The sequence below is a fragment of the Phalaenopsis equestris genome, unplaced genomic scaffold (genome assembly GCF_001263595.1).
Source record: "Phalaenopsis equestris unplaced genomic scaffold, ASM126359v1 Scaffold000272, whole genome shotgun sequence".
Lineage (NCBI taxonomy): Eukaryota > Viridiplantae > Streptophyta > Magnoliopsida > Asparagales > Orchidaceae > Phalaenopsis > Phalaenopsis equestris.
The window spans coordinates 195,385-213,284 of NW_018164714.1; the positions used below are offsets into that span (position 1 = coordinate 195,385).

The following is a 17,900-nucleotide window of genomic DNA, read 5'->3' on the forward strand; positions in this document are numbered from 1 at the left end:
TATATATATATATATATATATATAACCCAGTGTATAATATATAATTACAAAATTACTCTTGTACCGTACTACATAAACATTGCCCTCACACCCCCAACCCAATTAACGAAACTCTTCCCGATTGGGGAAATGTTTCTGCTCCACTCCGCTCGCGAGCTCCCGTTGGCCCGCTTCGCTCATTCGCGGAGCTCTTTTCGCTCGCTCACTCCGTTGGCTTACTCTATTCCGCTCCAGCATCTGTTTCTTATCTGGTATATGAGTCATACCTAACACAATGAAATAGTGCGAAGTAAAGGAAAAAAAAAAGAGATTTAAGCAACTTATTGGTTGTTTATGTATCTAGACTTGAAATTTGCAACTTATATTTTGATTTTCTTTCACTCAACTTTCCAGCATTCCAGAGTGACATTTGAGCTTGAAAACTGACAATTTCTTCTATTCCTGGCATTGCTTCAGGGGAATGAAACCATAATGACGATCCAGAATGTTATAGCTGTGATAAAAGGCAAGGAAGAGTCAGACAGGTAGCATATTAACTTCACTCTTTTATTGTGTTTCTTGGGATTTCTGCCTTTTGAAATTAACGGGCTTTTTATTTATAATAATTCGACGTAGATAATTCCAGATTTTATTATATTGTTTATCTTGCAATCCCAGAATTTAGATTATTTTGATCAAAAAATTGTTGGCATCTGATCATCGATGGCTGTTTGGTCATATTTTAAGGGAAAGGAAGATTGAAGGGTTAGATTAATTATTGCATGCAATGATTTTGATGAACTTGGTGCATAATGCTATTTGAATAGGGCATGTATCTAATGTGGCGCAGCCGCACCGGTTTTGCTGCAACTTGCCAGCGACCCATCTCCACCTGATATATGAAAAACACCTGAGTTGTTAGAGGATCATGCATCAAATCACTGCATGAACTAACAAATGGAAAATTGATGCGACATCAATATTGTGCAAGTTTTGACCGAAATGCATCAACTAAAATGAAAATCATCTAATCATCAACTGTTGCACAAAAAATAGATTATGCCATTGCATCCAATTGTCAAAAATAATGAATGGTGGATACTCGTATTTTTCAATCCATTACAAGAGGTTTGAGGCGCAGAAAAGACAAGAAATTAGCAAGTGAAATCAAGATGCATGCTAAGAAAAGAAAATCAGATAGTTTAATGTTAATGAAAAATATAAGTTAGAATTAAATCTAAATCAAATTATAATTATTATGCTAATTATAAATAAATATCAAATAATTATTTAAGAAAAAAATAAATAAACTATTATACTTATTATTTTTAATAAACATTTTTTTTCAATTACTTATATATTTATCTATCTATCTACGTAGATAGATAGATAAAACAAATTAAAAAAACTTCAATCCTTTCTATCAAAGCCTCCAAAATTATCAATGTTCTGGCTCACTTGCATTAACACAAAAAAAGTAATCTAAATGAAAATTGAAATGAAAAGTTAAAATTGAGTTTATAGAAATAAGAAGTTATTTCCTCAAAACTTAAAAAATTTTAATATAAATGTTTGAAAATGTTACAAGGCAAATTTTGATTATTTAGAGAAGTTGTTGATACAAAATTAAAAATAAGTATTTTATTTTAAAAATAATTTTTAGGTTATTAAAATGTGTTATGGCTTTTGTGATCCGAGACCAACTACAAGCAAACAACATAAGTTCTCAAATGGCACAACTAACCTTTAATGCTCCTTACATTAGTTGTTGTAGCTGTGATGGTTGTCTTGTGATGAGTTTGGCAGTAGGTTTATGTTTTGCAGCATGCTTTTAGTGATTGTACAAACTCCTTGAATTTTCTCATTGTTTTCAGTGTATTGGATAATCAAATTGAGATATTTTTGAGCTACTGATCTTGAAAACACTAAATAAATATATTAGAAACTCATAAACATATGTTTAATTTGGCAAGGATGATAAGGATGCATGCATGCGCGCGCGCGCGCACCCAAATAATATATATATAATATTAAGATGGTCACAATTCCGGCCCTGCTAGGGTTTGCAAATTAATGGCGACGCGGGTAATCAGGCGGCATGGCTCGATCTTACGCTGGCGTGATCTCCGGCGGCGTTGGTGACACAAGTAAACGGTATTGTTCATATGTAAGCGTGATCACAGATGGCGTTCCAAGCTTCCATTTTGTCTTCTATGACTCGCTCGCACTCGGCTCTGATTCTTCTTTCGTTCAACGTCCTGGCCGAAAAGGGGGTAAGCTGACTCTCTTCCTCTCTGATGACGAGAACGGCGAACTTGTTTCTTACTGCCGACTACATCTGGTAGGAAAATTTCTGTATGGGTATCCTAAAATGGAGTTCCTTCGAAAACATTTCGAACTGATGAAGCTTACCGGAGATTGGAAGATAGGACCTTTGGATGGAAGACACATTTTAATTCAGTTGTCCAATGAGGAGGATTATACGTGTCTGTTTGTTAGGCGTATGGTGTGTTTTGAGGATTGTGGAATGAAAGTCTTGAAATAGTCTGCTAATTTTGATCCCAAAGCTGAGGCTTCGATTATTCCTGTTTGGCTTCGATTCCCAGGTTTTAAAGTTCATCTTTTCAACCATGAAATTATGTTCTTCTTTGCTGCTATGTTCGGGATACCCCTTAAATTAGATGTTTCTACCTATAATCTCACGAGACCGGCTATGGTTAGAGTTTTAATCGAACGGGATATTACCTTACCCCCACCTGATGAGGTTTGGATTGGATCGGCTCACAATGGATACTGGCAGCAGATTTCATTAGAACAACACCCCTCATATTGTACTCACTGTTGAATGTTTGGTCACGATCAGGACGAATGTTTCAAGCTACATCCTGAGTTGAGGAAAGGGGGAAATATGAAACAGTTACACGTTGACCAGGCGCCTTTGCTCCTTGTGGAAAATGCTGAGGTTACTCCGGTAGTTCCTATGGTTGTCGCCCCCCACCCAACTGTTATCCCTTCGGTTCAGACCAAGGGACAGCAGGTTGGTCGTGTCGTGCAGGTCATACCTATTCCCCCGCCTACTATTTCAAATATTGAGAGGGCTTGACTATCATCGGCCTCTCTCCCTGATGCTTTTAATACTGATAATAATCAATATCCTCTTACCTCTAATGTTATTTCCCCGGTTGGGAGACCTGAGCAGGTGTTATCTGTTTTAGATCCTCCTATCATTTATATATCTGAGGGGCCCGTCCTTCTTCGTTCTCTCTTCCCGACACTTTGAATACTGATAATAATTCATTTATTCTCATCATTCTGATGCCCTATCTGATATACCTTTGGAGGATATTTCTAAAATATTAAGGGATGAATGACATGTTCAAAAGATGACATGAGGGATGAATGACATGTTCAAAAGTATCGTCGGAGGAAGTATAGAGGCCAAGACGATGTGCAAAAACATAATAGTGGGAACACTTTGTTGGATATGAATCACCACTTTTTAGATGGAAAAAGTGGACGGACCCGAACTTGATCTTCAAGTCAATGATAAGGATTCATAAGGTCGGTATCTTTGCTATTTTGGAACCATTGGTCTCCTCTCCGGATGATCGCATTTTGGGTAAATTCAAAAACTTTTCTTTCTTTGTTAATTGCTCTAACAATATTTGGTTGTTTTTGTGGAAGCATATCACAGTAGATGTCCTCATTGATGATAGACAGTTTGTGCACACTTTCTTTTCTATGGATGTTTTCCCTGGATGTCTCACTTTTGTTTAAGCTGGGACTACTAATGCAGCTAGATATGATCTTTGGCACAAACTATCTGATATGGGTGCCTTAATCCACCAGAATTGGATATTTGGAGGGGATTTCAATATGATGATGCATGATTCTGAAAAATTGGGTGGTCGGAGAATTGACACCACTTTAACTGATAAATTCAATGAAGCTTTGGATCTGGCTGGCATTTCTAGTCTGGGTTTTGTTGGTTCTAAGTTCAGTTGGAAAAGGGGAAAGCTTTTTGAACGCCTAGATAGGTGTTTTGCTAATCAGTTGTGGATTTCCTCGTATGGTTTTTTCGCAAGTTCAGCATCTTTGCAGATTTGGGTCTGATCAAAGCCCCTTCTTTTGTCCTTTGATTATTTCAAAAAGGTTTCCACCTATCACTTTCGTTATATAAATGTCTGGGCTTGACATGATGACTTTTTGCGAGTCATTGCTACTAACTGGAGATGTGAGGTGGTGGGCAATGCATGGTGGTGACGATCGGGGAACTCATCATTTGCGGTCGCTGCCAATTCTCTTTTGTGCCCTCATGTCGTCGTTTCTATTGTCGATAAGGATGTTGGAGTCGCCAGTCTGTTTATCTATCTTATTGCCCTACTTTCTAATTTACCTTAATCTTTTGGATCAAGTGAAAGATCCTAAAATATTAAAGGAATTAGGAAAAAGGGAAAGGGCAAATGATAAAAAATAAGAGAAATGTTGGGTGGTAAACTTATAGAGAAGACTCTAGAATGTCAAAATCTCATATAAGGATAACCACATAAAAGGTCTGATAACCAGAGATTTAGGTTGATGACCTATTCTGAATTCTTAATTTTACTATAAGAGCAAGCTCCTATAGTTAATTACATCTTAGAAAATTCTAGATTTACCTAATAAAACTCTTGATTCTCGTTAACACTCGTTCTTCTAAAATGTCAAGATTAAGGAAAGAAACATCAAATGTTTTATTCCTAGGGTAATAGATTCCTAAGAATCTGATTCTACCCTAAAGGTTTTGTTTTGTTCATGTCATGGCATTTTATATATATATATATATATATATATTTATTTTATTTTTTTTTTCTTGTTTCTGTCATATCGTTTTGTTTTGTTTTGTTTATGTTTTGGTCGTGTCATGTCATTTTTGTTTATGTCGTTTTATTTTGTTTTGTTTGTTTTTATCTGGTTTTGTTGTCTTGAAATTCCACTTTTGAATGTCGTTCTGCAAAACAGAGTTAACACACCCTATAACATGCAAAGGAAATCTAGAGCGAAATTTTATTTTCATGTCTTCAATAAACCTGCAAAAGAGAACATGATTAGCATAAAATCATGTTGTCAGATTTATCAATTTTAGTTGGTTCTTTAATTGGTTGAATAATTTTTAAACGATCCGGTCAAGACGTCTACGACTCCGTCGTCCCGGGACCGTGAAGTATTCAGAGAAGTATTCAAATTTACTTAGTCTGAAAGGTGTTTAAACCAGGACCGGAAGATTCTTGTCAGCAACCATAGATTGTGTCGTCCAAGAAATCTTCGTAAATCTGAACACAGATGTTTAAGTTGTGTTTTAATGTCTTTTAAGATGAATTTTATGTCATTTATGTCGGTGAGTTAGATTTTTATCATGTCATTTGTTTTAGGTCGTATGTCAATTAGACCTGAGAGAGTTTAATTGAAACCTAAGATTTAGGTTTAATATCGGTGAAACTAAAGATGATTCAGGTTCAATGTAGGTAGAACCTAGAGTTTTAAGTCCAATATGGATAGGACTTATGAAGTTCTAAGTTCAATATAGGTAGAACCTAAAGATTGGAAATGGTTTAAGTCCAATGTAATTAAGACTTAAGACGTTTTAGGTTTAATGTAACTAGAACCTAAGAGTTTAATTGGTTTTAAGTCTAATGTAGTTAGGACTTAAAGATGATTTAGGTTCAATGTAAGTAGAACCTAAGAGTTGAAATGGTTTTAAGTCCAATGTAGTTAGGACTTAAGGTATTTAAGTTCAATGTAGGTAGAACTTAAGGATTGAATTGGTTTTAAGTCTGAATAGTTAGGACTTAAGGTATTTAGGTTCAATGTAGGTAGAACCTAAGAATTGAATTAGTTTTAAGCCCAATGTAGTTAGGACTTAAGATGATTTAGGTTCAGGTAGAACCTAAGGATGGGTAGAATCTAAGAGCTGAATTGATTTTAAGTCCAATGTAGCTAGGACTTAAGGTATTTAAGTTCAATGTAGGTAGAACCTAAGAGTTGGTCTGGTTTTAAGTCCAATATAGTTAGGACTTAAGGTATTTAGGTTCAATGTAGGTAGAACCTAAGGATTGAATTGACTAGTCTAATGTAATTAAGACTTAAGGGTTGAGTTGAACCTAAAGTTTATGTTCACCTAAGTTCAATTTGAATTGAACCTAAGTTTAAGGTTTGATTTAGGTTCTATATATGTTGAACCTAAAGTTTGGTTGACTTAGATTCAGGTTTGATTGAACCTAAGTTATAGGTTTGACTTAAGTCTAATATGAGTTGAACTTAAGTTTGAAGTTGATTTGGGTTCAAGTTAGGTTGAACCTAATGTTTGGGTTAACTTGAGTTCGAGTTATTTAAACTCAAGTTGAGTTTTGGTTAAATTAGATTCAATATGGGTTAAACTTAAGTAAAGTTTAATTGATTAATTAGACTTAATATGAGTTAAGTCTAATTGGGTTTAAAGGTTAATTAAACCTAATTTTGATAAGGTTTAATTGATTAATTAGACTTAATATGAGTTAAGTCTAATTGGGTTTAAAGGTTAATTAAACCTAATTTTGATAAGGTTTAATTGATTAATTAGACTTAATAGGTTAAGCGCCTAATTGGGTTTAAAGGTTAATTAAACTTAATTTAGGTAAGGTTTAATTGATTAATTAGACTTAATATGGGTTAAGCACCTAATTAAGATTTGTTGAGTTAAACCTAATGTAGTTAAGGTCTACTAGGGATTTATTTAGGTCTAATTAGGTCTAAATGTGATTTAGGCCTCTAAATGTGATTTAGGCCTAATTAGGGTTTAATTAGGTCTAAATGTGGTTTAGGTCTAATTAGGGTTTGTTAAGTTAAACCTAATGTTGTTAAGATTTAACTAGGGTTTAATTAGGTCTAAATGTGGTTTAAACCTAATTAGGTGTGTATTGAGTTAAACCTAATGTAGTTAAGGTTTAACTAAGGTTTAACTAGATCTAAATATGGTTTAAACTTATTAAACTTAATTAGGTGTGTATTGAGTTAAACCTATTGTAGTTAAGTTTTAACTAAGGTTTAATTAGGTCTAAATGTGGTTTAGACCTAATTAGGTTTGTTAAGTTAAACCTCAGTTAAACCTAATGTGTTTAAGGTCTAACTAAGGTTTAATTAGGTCTAAATATGGTTTAAACCTAATTAGGTATGTATGAGTTAAACCTAATGTAGTTAAGGTTTAACTAGGGTTTAATAAGGTCTGAATGTGGTTTAGACCTAATTATGATTTAAGATATTTGGGTTCTCCTAGATGGAACCTAAGTGTCTTTGTTTGATTTACCATGGATTTAATGGGTTAATTAAGTCTAATGATGTCTTTTAGACCTAATTAAAGTTTGATTTTGTATTAAACCTAAGTTAATTAAGGTTTAATGGGTTAATTAAGTCTAATGATGTCTTTTAGACCTAATTAAAGTTTGATTTGAGTTTATTTTGTGTTAGACTCAATATTGACTTAGTCCATGATGAAATGAGCTAAGTATGGTGTGGAGAGGATTTTTAGGGTTTAAAATATTAATTTAAAATTAATAAATTTTAACCCTAATGTAAAAATGTCATTTTAAATTGTTTAATAGTTTGAGAATTGTCATTTTAAGGTTATTGTCTGTCACCTTAAATTTCTTAACCATTTTTCAATTTTATTTTTTCTAATTTTCATTTTTTATCATTATTGTTAAAAATAATTACAAACTGTCTTGAAAATTAGGAAATTATGTCTTAAAGGATTTTTCTAGCCTAGGAAAGATCAGGGAGGATTCCTAAGGGCCTTGAGATAAATCCCTAAAAGTTTCATATTTTTCTGTCTTATAAATAATTTTTAATAATTAAAATACTCTATAGAGTATTTAATTATTTAAAAATTAAATATAAAGGATAAAATTATAGATTTGGTATTATAATTTTGTCCTTTTCATACTGAGTTTAGGGGTATTTTTATTTTATTTTTGTGATTTTTGTATAAAAAGTTATGTATTTTTGATTAATTTAAGGTTATTTTGAATTTAATTAAATCCTAAATAACCTTAAATTGTCACGGGGAGACACGTGTCCTCGTACTTCCTAAAACACGGTTATCCGCTGCGGGATCCCGAACACCGAATCAACCATGATTAAATCAGAGCCGTCCATTTCCAAACATGGAAACGGATGGCATCCGTTCGTCTTCTTCGTTGAGCTTATCCCGTGAGCCGTCCATATGAAATTTAAGATCTCGATGGATTCTTAATGGATTTTCATGATTTTTGGCTCTATAGCTTCATCTGAAGGAGACGAATTCATCCATACGGTGATGATGAAGTTTTGAAATGGTTCGTTTCACAAAGTGTCAAACCCGAGCACGAATTGAGTCCAAAGAACCATACCTTGGCCTGAATTGATGAAACTTCAATTGAATTGATTCTAGAGCTTCGCCTTGACTTCGGAAAGCTTCTCCCCAACTCAATTTGAGACAAAATTAGGTCTATGTATGAATTCGGTCGGGAGGGGTCACGATTTGGGCTTGAGGTAGGTTAGAGCCAATGGGAAGGGCTAATTTTGATTGGATTCTTCCTCTCTGAGGTCAGGGATGGATTTGGAGGAGTTAATTTGAAGTTTTGGAGGGTTTTATGTCAAACCCGAAAATGGTCCTGTTTTTGGGCAGTGAACTTGAAAGGAACCAGTGGAGGCTAGAGGTTGAATTAATGGGGATTCAACTCTTTAGAACACTGGCAAGAATTTCTCTCAAGGGTATTTGAGGAATTAGGCAGTATATGGCTCTCTGCTCCTCTTCTATGTAGCTCACGTGTTTTGTCCTATTTATAGCCATTCATGGTGGCTATGGAACTTAGGTTCACTTGGGGAAGAAGATGGAGGTTGTATCTAGTCTGTGGATAAGTCTCCTGGCCAGGAATATTTATGGAGGTAACTTCCAATGCATTATCCCCATGAGTTTTCACTTAAATTGATATTTAAGCTCATATTTTGGCTCCCCTTTATTGGTTAACTTGGATGGCAGATAAGGCAACTCAAATGGTTTGAATCAGCCTTCACCATATAAGTTTTATTGGCCATTCAATGTATTTGAGGATGGGGTGACACATCTCCCCCTTTCTCTTAATTTTCTTAATGTTATGTTCATCATGTTCATGATGGCTTTAATTATGAATGGGATAGAGTTTAGAGAAATCCTCTCTTCATTGGAGGATGGCTGAGGTGAATGATGACTCAACCAAGCCATTCCCTAAGAAATTTATAAAGAGATGACACCTCTTGACCCCTTATGATAATGTCATTATAAGCTTAACCTAGGCTAACCATGGTGGCTCATAAATTTTCCTTATGGGTCATGCGCTGTTATAAGAGGTTCCATGGGTCATGGGTGACCCATTAGTGATCCCTCATGATTTTAATTTAGGATTTAAATTTAAAATATGGTTTTAAGGTTACCATAGATTTGTCATACCATGAGCTTAAACCATAGTTTTTATTTAAACCCTAGGTTTAATGGTCTTTAATTTTATTCTCATTTACTTAATTAAATACATAATTAATCAAGAGAATAAAATATTTTAATGAAAATATCAAATTCTGATCAAAATGGTGAGTTTGACCAAATTTGACCAAAGTTGACCAGGTTGACTATGATTGACCATAGTTGACCCATTTAGGTGTAGAGTTGACCAATATGACTTTTCTAACGTTCTCATGGCTAGGTTAGTCATGGGGTTTATGTGTTGGTTATTAGGTCATGGATTGACCATTTTGACCAAGTTGACTATGATTGGCCAGGGTTGACCAGTTTTGACCATGGTTAACAAATGTAGGTCCAAGGTTGACTATGATGACTCACTTTATCATGTCATGGTTAGTTTAGTCATGAGGGTCTTGGGTGTATGACTTGGGTTTGACCAAGGCTGACCAAAATTGACCATAATGGTCAAATTGACCATATGATGTTGTCTTGACCATATGGTGGTCATTTGGGTCTATGAATGATCAAATGGTCAAAGTGGAGACCATGGAGGTTCACTTTAGTCATTTTGACCAATAGTTGATCAATGGTGTCTGTAGTTGACCAAATGATCCAGTTTGACCATTTTGGTGTTTTAAAATGATCAAATAATCCAATTTGACTATTTTTAGGGTTTGAACTGATTCATTTGTCCAAATTAACCAAAGTTGACCAGTTTGACCAAAATTGACTATTTGGGTCAAAGTTGACCAATTGGATCAATTAAATGTTAATGTTAACTTTATGATCATTATGGGACCATTAAGTAAGAATTTTTACATTTTGGAGCCATTAAGTAAAAATTCCCAAAAACACTCAAAAGAGCTCTTGAGACTATTTTAGACCTATTTTGTCTTATTTTTGTCATATCTAAGATGATTAGTAAAATTTTGGTCAAGCGTATTCAACCTCATCTCCACAAATTAATTTCACTGAGTCAGTCTGTCTTTATTCAAGGGTGATGGATCACGAATAATATTATGCTTGCGTGGAAACCAATCTTGGAAATTGATAAAAAAAAGTAGAGGGGGAAATATGGTCACTCCAAATTGGATATTCGCAAGGCTTATGATTCTGTTAGTTGGGAGTATATCTTGAAGGTGCTTAAAGCTTGGGGCTTTTCCCAGGATTTTTGCAAAATTATTATCCCATGGCTCCATTGCAATAAATATAACATACTCATCAATGGTCAATCTCGGAGCTTCTTAAGTGCGGGGCATGGGATAAAGCAGGGTGACCCCTTATCCCCTACTATTTTCATTTTAATATTTGATTATCTTTCTCGCCTTTTAAATAACCTTTTGAGGAGAAACCCCACTTTGCAATACGCTCATAAATCCAATACGTTGGTAACACATTTAGCGTATGTCGATGATATGATATTATTCTATAATGCTAGCAAAAAAGCGGTGAGAGATATTCACAGTTTAATGGTGAACTTCCAATCTGTCTTTGGTCTCCTTTTTAATGCCAATAAATGCAACTTATACATGGGAAATACGGTTAATCGTTCTAATACGTACTGGATTGCCAACTTTACTGGATTCTCTATTTCTACAATTCCACTTAAATCTCTGGGGTCCTTCTTACTTAAAGGAAAGAAGAGGTGAATTCAGTTTGATGAGGTGGTGGAAATGGTGCAGAAGAAAATCTTGGATTGGAATTATAATTTTCTTTCTTTTGGGATAGAATTACGTGCTCGGGAGTATCTTACAGTCTCTTCCTTTGTATATTCTTTAAGTTTTCCAACTCAAGAAAAGCACTCGTTTGAGCCTCGAAAGATGGTTCAATAAGTTTTTATGGGTGGGGAATCATTCAGGTAGAAGATGGATGCCTTGAAAAAATATTTGCAAACCCCTCTATGCTGATGATTTGGGTTTCAAATCTCTGCATCATATTGCTGATATTAATGTTTTTGAACAATGGTTTAATTTTCGGAAAGGTGATTGGGTCATTTTCATGCATGGGAAATATTGTCACTCCTCTCATCCGACATTGATCAATTGGCGGTTGGGAGATTCCACTATGTGGAAGAGAATGTTTCATATTAGAGATTGGGCAAAGGATTTCATATACTGGGAGGTGGGGAGTGGAACATTTCCTTTTGGCATGATTGTTGATCCCATGTAATGCTTAATTTGAGGGATACAAGGTTTTCAAATCTTATGGTTTCTGATACTTGGGTGGATGGTCATTGGAATTTTCCTCTTCTCCTTAATCTTCTGGGTTTTGAGGGGGCTACTTTCATTTCCACCATTCATATTGAGTCTCATTTGCAAGATACTCTTACATTGAAATTTCCTATGTCTTGCTCCACTATCAAATCTCTATATTCAGCCTTACATAATTTTCAAAAGCTCCTTTGGGGAGAGGGTGTGTGGAGTTGTGCATTAACTCCCTCTATGTCTTTTTTGCCTTTGCGGATTTTCCACTCTGTTATTCCATGTGATAATATCTTAAAGATGAAGGGTTTGAGACTTGCTTCACGTTGTTGTTTGTGTAACTCGGCGGAGGAGACTGTTGAGCATATTTTCTTTTCTTGCCCCTTTTCACTTTTCATATGGAGAAAGGTTGGCATGTGGTTTGGCACTATTGTGAATCCGGAGGGGAATCTTTTGCTTACCACTATGATTTGCAATCCGGATCTAAAACAAAAAACATTTTTTGCAAGTCTACTCTTACATTATATGCTGGTTTATTTGGATGGCTCGTAATGATATTATACATGAGGGTAAATCCATTCAGAATAGGATGGTCTTTACTAATATTATTGTCTATATTAATAAGCTTTGGAGGACAGGTAATACTAAACAAAGCTTCTTTTCGGGCATTAACTATTTTCTTTCTATGGGGCCTGCGGTCATGGCTGAGAGGAGTTCTCTTCTTCGGGTTTTGGTGATATGGAGGCCTCCTCGCAGGGGTTGGGTAAAGTTTAACACCGATGGGAGTTGGAAATTTAACAGTGCAGGCTGTGGGGGCATTGCTAGGAATTTTGTTGGGAATTGTATTCTTTTCTTTTCCTCCCCCTCTTACGCTGACACTCCTATGGAGGTGAAGGCTCGGGTCATCTTGATGGCTGTTATAATAGCTCACTCTCTTAGCTGGCATCTTATTATCTTTGAATGTGATAATTGCATCTTGGTTGACTTGTTTGCCATGGTGTTGAGGCACCTTGGGATATCCTTTATTATATTAAAAGGATTAAAGGCTTAATCTCTATTATGAATGTGATATGGATTTTCAATTATCGAGAGGGAAATTAACCCGCAAATTGGCTTGCTATTTTAGGTAGTGTCACTAGTAACTGTTGGGTGGATCTGATCTCCCCCCACCTTTAAACACTTTGCTGGTTAGTGACAAGATTGATGCCCCATATGTTCGTCGGGATGTCTCCTCTTAACTTGTTATTATCTGTTTGGTGGTATGGTTTGGCTCTGGATTTCATTGGGGCTGTTCTTATTTTTTCTTTCTTGTCTTTCTTTCTTCGGGCTCGATTGGCTCTCGGTTGGGGCGGTGGTTGCCGCTCACCTTATAATTAGGGCAGTACCTACTTTTGGTTTTGTGGAACTTCTTTGGGTGTCAGCTTTTGCACCTGAGTTTACGGGTTTTATTGGCTTCATTAACTCAATCTCTACTTTCACGGCCCTCTTTCTTTCCTTTGTCATTATTACTGCAGGTTTTCTTTCGTGGAACTCAGACGCTCATGATGTTATTGCCGCCTGGAGCTCTTCACTCAGTTTTTGTGTTCTTTCTTAATTTTTTGGTGTGCATCTTTTGTGGGGTATACGATTACTTTGGTATACTGGATTTAATGCTTTTTTTTTGTACACTTTTTTCTTTTTATCCTTTTGGTGTGAAGTTGTAATATGGATAAAGGAACCCATAGGATTTTTATTTTGTTTTTAGACGGAGATCCTTATTTCCTCCCTTTTTTATACTTTTAATTTATATTAACATGTTGGGAGCCACATACATATAGATGTATGTATGTGTGTGTGTGTGTGTGTGTTTTTGAAAAATCCTAAGGGCTGATATATTAAAGATAAAGATACACATAGGTTTGTATGGGTGGGCCTAAATACCCAATCCACACGGTACAACACACCAAAAAATGTAAAATATAGGTACATATAGAAATATAAAGAAACCCAAAAACCACCCGGGCGCTGAAAAAGTTGGGTCATCCCAATCTAGTTTTGCCTCTGGCTCTAGTTCTCGGTAGTAATCCAGCTAGCAGATTGGTAAGGGGTTGACCATTACCCGTAGTAACCAAAGTATCATCCATAAGACTTCTGAGCTCTAGTATATATATATATATAGACACACACACACATACAATGATCATAAGTGACTTTTATGTTTTGATAATATGGTGATATCTATTCTACTATTTGGAAATAGATTGTCAACTAAAAATGAAACGATCATGCCTTGCTCTAAGAGCTTGTTTTAATTTATGAATGCCTTCTTCATATTAAATACATGGTCCATAAAATTTAAATTCTAAACAACTTGGAGTTAATAAACATAAATATCTTGGGCAATAAATTTACTAAAAATGCTCTTTTAACTTTTATTTTAAATAATTAAGTTTCCTTGTAACAATCATAAATGATTAGCAATTGTAATATCTTCTAGTCTTGTTGTGAGTGTAACTTAATTTTTCAAAACCTATTCTTTAAACTTAAGTGTAACTTTATCTAGCTAACCTAATCTTGTTTTAACAATGTGTAATAGGTCATTTAACTTATTCTCATAGACTTAGGGATTGTTTGGGGCGGTGGTGGTGCGAAACCGCACCATAATTTTTCTGTTTGGGTAAACTGCGTTTTAACAACTTTTTTAAAAAGCTCTCTAAAATCTGCGTTTTCCCACTGGTTCTTGCTAGGCACGATGACAACTTTCTAGCTGTTGTCTAATTTTTTCAGAAAAAAAAAAGAAAGTTGTAATAGTTACCATAGCTTTTTGAACATCAAATTATTCTTCAGCAATTTTACAACTGTTTTTTATTAAGTTGTGGTTGCCTCAAACAGACTTTTAATTGTTTCCAATGAATTTCTTAATTCTCAAACATCATTTCTAACAAATTGGTTTAGTTATCCTCTTGCAGCCACTATCTACAAATGGTCTTTTAGAACTTCATAAATTTATTTTGGTTCAACTTCTGACAAAATTGATGATTGATATACCTTTGCCCTTGGACGTTTTCTTGTCATACATTTGAAGATGGATCTCAATAATTAGTTCTTTGGATGATTTTTAACGCATACTCAATTTTTTGTAAAGATATATCTCCTTTATATTCTAAAAAAGATTCTCAAAATTTTTATATCATTATCATTTACATTATTTCTTTTTGGATTAACTAATTTTTTTGTAAAAGATCAAGTCTACCAATTCTCTACAATGAGCTTCATTCTATTAAAAGCTCTAAAACATAGAAGAAAAAAATGAATGTACAAGAAAAAATTTTCCCCTTAGATTTCTTGTCCCGTTAAGTATGATTTTGAATTTTTAAGATAAAACATTTGCAAAAAAATCTATGAAGGTGATTATCACGACCCGACCCAGGCTTGGAATTAGATAAGGCAGGAACAGACGATCTGGCAATTGAATTAAATTTTTTATGTCAACTCACAATTTAATAGATGAAACAGTCACTAAAAATTAAATTAAAACATTAGAATTAATTTTACCTCATTACTGTACACGTTTTCTCTAAATGTTCTCTTGTTTATTGTTTATCTTTTAATCACTTAAAATTTTCCTGAAAAATTAGTTTAAATATAACAATTAGTTAAACAAGTAGTGAATACTAATACTTCTAAATACAGTAATACAAAGAAAATAAAGAAAAATATGCATCTCAGGTAAGTTTTTTTATGAATCAATATAAACATTTGACATTTTATTTAAAGGGATTTATATCATTATCATATTAATAATATTTTATATTTATACAACCGTCATAGGAGACATCGTGTAAATATTTTTGTCAATTAAGACAAATCAATATTAATATACTTTTTCATTTACGTGCATAGGTACATTACTGTTCCCTCACTAGTACCATCAATGAATGTTCCATCATAGTCAGTCATGCACATACATGCATTCAACATAAATATATGTATTCATCGCATATGATCATACTTTATAAAACACACATTAAAATGCATGAGTAAATAGCTTCAACATTCACAACGATATGACTAATAGGGGAAAGAATGACTCAATCAGAATAAAGCATCCACAAATATAATTAACTGCAAACATAAATGGGATAAACTGAATAGTGGCTGTTGTTTGTAATTCCACAAATATAATTACCTCAGGATACAATGCACCATACAAAATTTCAGTACTATGTTATTGGAACTTCTTGCTTGTTTAAGCATCCTGAATTTGGTTTGGCAGTTATTTCTTAGAACTGAAGTGTACTTTGCATGCACGGGGGTGGATGATTCCGTAACAACTTCATAGCAATTTGAACTTAATCATGGAGCTACTGATGAATGATAAATGGGATAAACTAAGATATTGAACTCTGATTAGTGGCTGTTGTTTGTAGTCTCAGAGCTGCATCAGTATACGTAGATCTATCTTTTGACCCACTTTTGTAAGGTGCTATAGGATAATAATTTATGTTTTCTAGAAACATGATTCAAATACTCTTTGATTTTGTCAAAGATTTGAAGCTCACTGATGTTGGTTGGTGGGGTTAGAGATGACTAAATGAACGATAAGCTTTGGGGAGAAGGTGATTTCATTTAAAGTTCTTCTGGGCTAGTTTTAGTTTGATGGTTTAATAGATTTGTGTTTTTATTTTATTTTACATCTGTATTCACATTAGGTCTATGAGGCCGTCTTGGATGACACAATCTATATTTTTAACAGGAAGGAAACCATGTAAACTCCCTTTAACTTAAGTCTACTGAATTAACTTAAATAGTAAATTCAAAATGGCTATGCAAACTGATGAATTACATTACCTGAAAACGACAAATACTGAATTACACATATTAGGTTTTTTATTTTTAAAATTCAAACCTCGTGTCAACAGATGAGTGGCATGAAACGATAAAGCCAAGAAGTGTTTGCCAATTTGCTAAACATCAATGATTCAAGATATTGTTGAAAGCAGGAACTCCCTCACCACAATTAAACTTCTTCCTGAAGAGACTGTTTTATTAAATCATGATTCAATCAAGTATGATGAAGAGATCAAAAAACAATTGCGTGGTAGTTTTCACATGATGAAGGTATCAACAAATAAATGTTCAAAAAATATCATATAATCATCCAACTTAAAACAACAGAAAATTAAGGATTATGCACCCATGCTTCTTTCCGATGCATCTCATTGACAGACACATAAACTCACTTGGTCTCGTTCTTTTTGAGCATGAAAAAGTTGGTTTCACCGACCATAGCTTTCTCCCACTAAATATGACCCATTCACCTCCAATGAATAGACGTTTTTCAGTTTTCTGCTGTTCTCCATTTTTATTGAAATATTGCAAGGTTTGCTTTTGTTTTATGAAATGTATCCATCAGAATTTTTTTTAATAAGTTGTATGGAAATGTTTTTAATTACCCTGACAATTTCAAATCTGAATATTTAGGTATGTGATCATTGGTAATCACCGTGATGCATGGACATTTGGAGCAGTTGACCCAAACAGTGGAACTGCTGCTTTGCTTGAGGTTGCTCATTTTCACAAAGTAGATGTTTCATACTTTAAAAATTTATAATGGATGACAGAGAAGCTGTCTGGCAATGGATTTAGAGTGAGATTTAAGCTAAATCTTGCCGAACGGTCATTTCGGACGGAATGAAAGTACAAATATGATAAATCCGGATTTAGCAGATTTCGGCTATAAATCCTATAAACCCTAAATCCCGAGAATCAGTGTATTTACATGATTTGCAGAGAGTGTGTAGGAGAACGGGGTGGATTTACACTGAAGTTTCCGAATAGTTTGATAGATTCGCAGGATTTAGGAATTGTTTTTGTCATACAGTTTTCATCTAGGATTTAGTAAATCTGGATTTACTGGATTTACTAAATCCTAATAACTTAAATCGCATCTCTTACCAGACAACCCCATAGAGATTAGTAAGAAATGAACTAAAAATGGTCCTGACAGTTGACTAGCATGCTAATCAACGTAACTTGAAAAATTAAAACATAGTTTGTTAAATTGGAATTTTTGGTTTTCTAACATGATTTATGTAAAATGCAAGATTTTTCATCAAACATTCATAGAAGCAATCTGTACAAAATTAAAAAATGAACCCTTTTTTGAAGTGATAAAATTCAAATCATTCTACGTTAGGATTATTAAAGGAACCCTAACCTTAAAACAAGGTAACAGATTGGCATTTCTT

General features: G+C 34.3%; 1 pseudogene; it reads left to right on the top strand.

The window, feature by feature from the left end:
- LOC110024742 overlaps window positions 1–17,900 on the top strand; it is a 28,978-nt pseudogene that overhangs the window by 3,493 nt on the left and 7,585 nt on the right.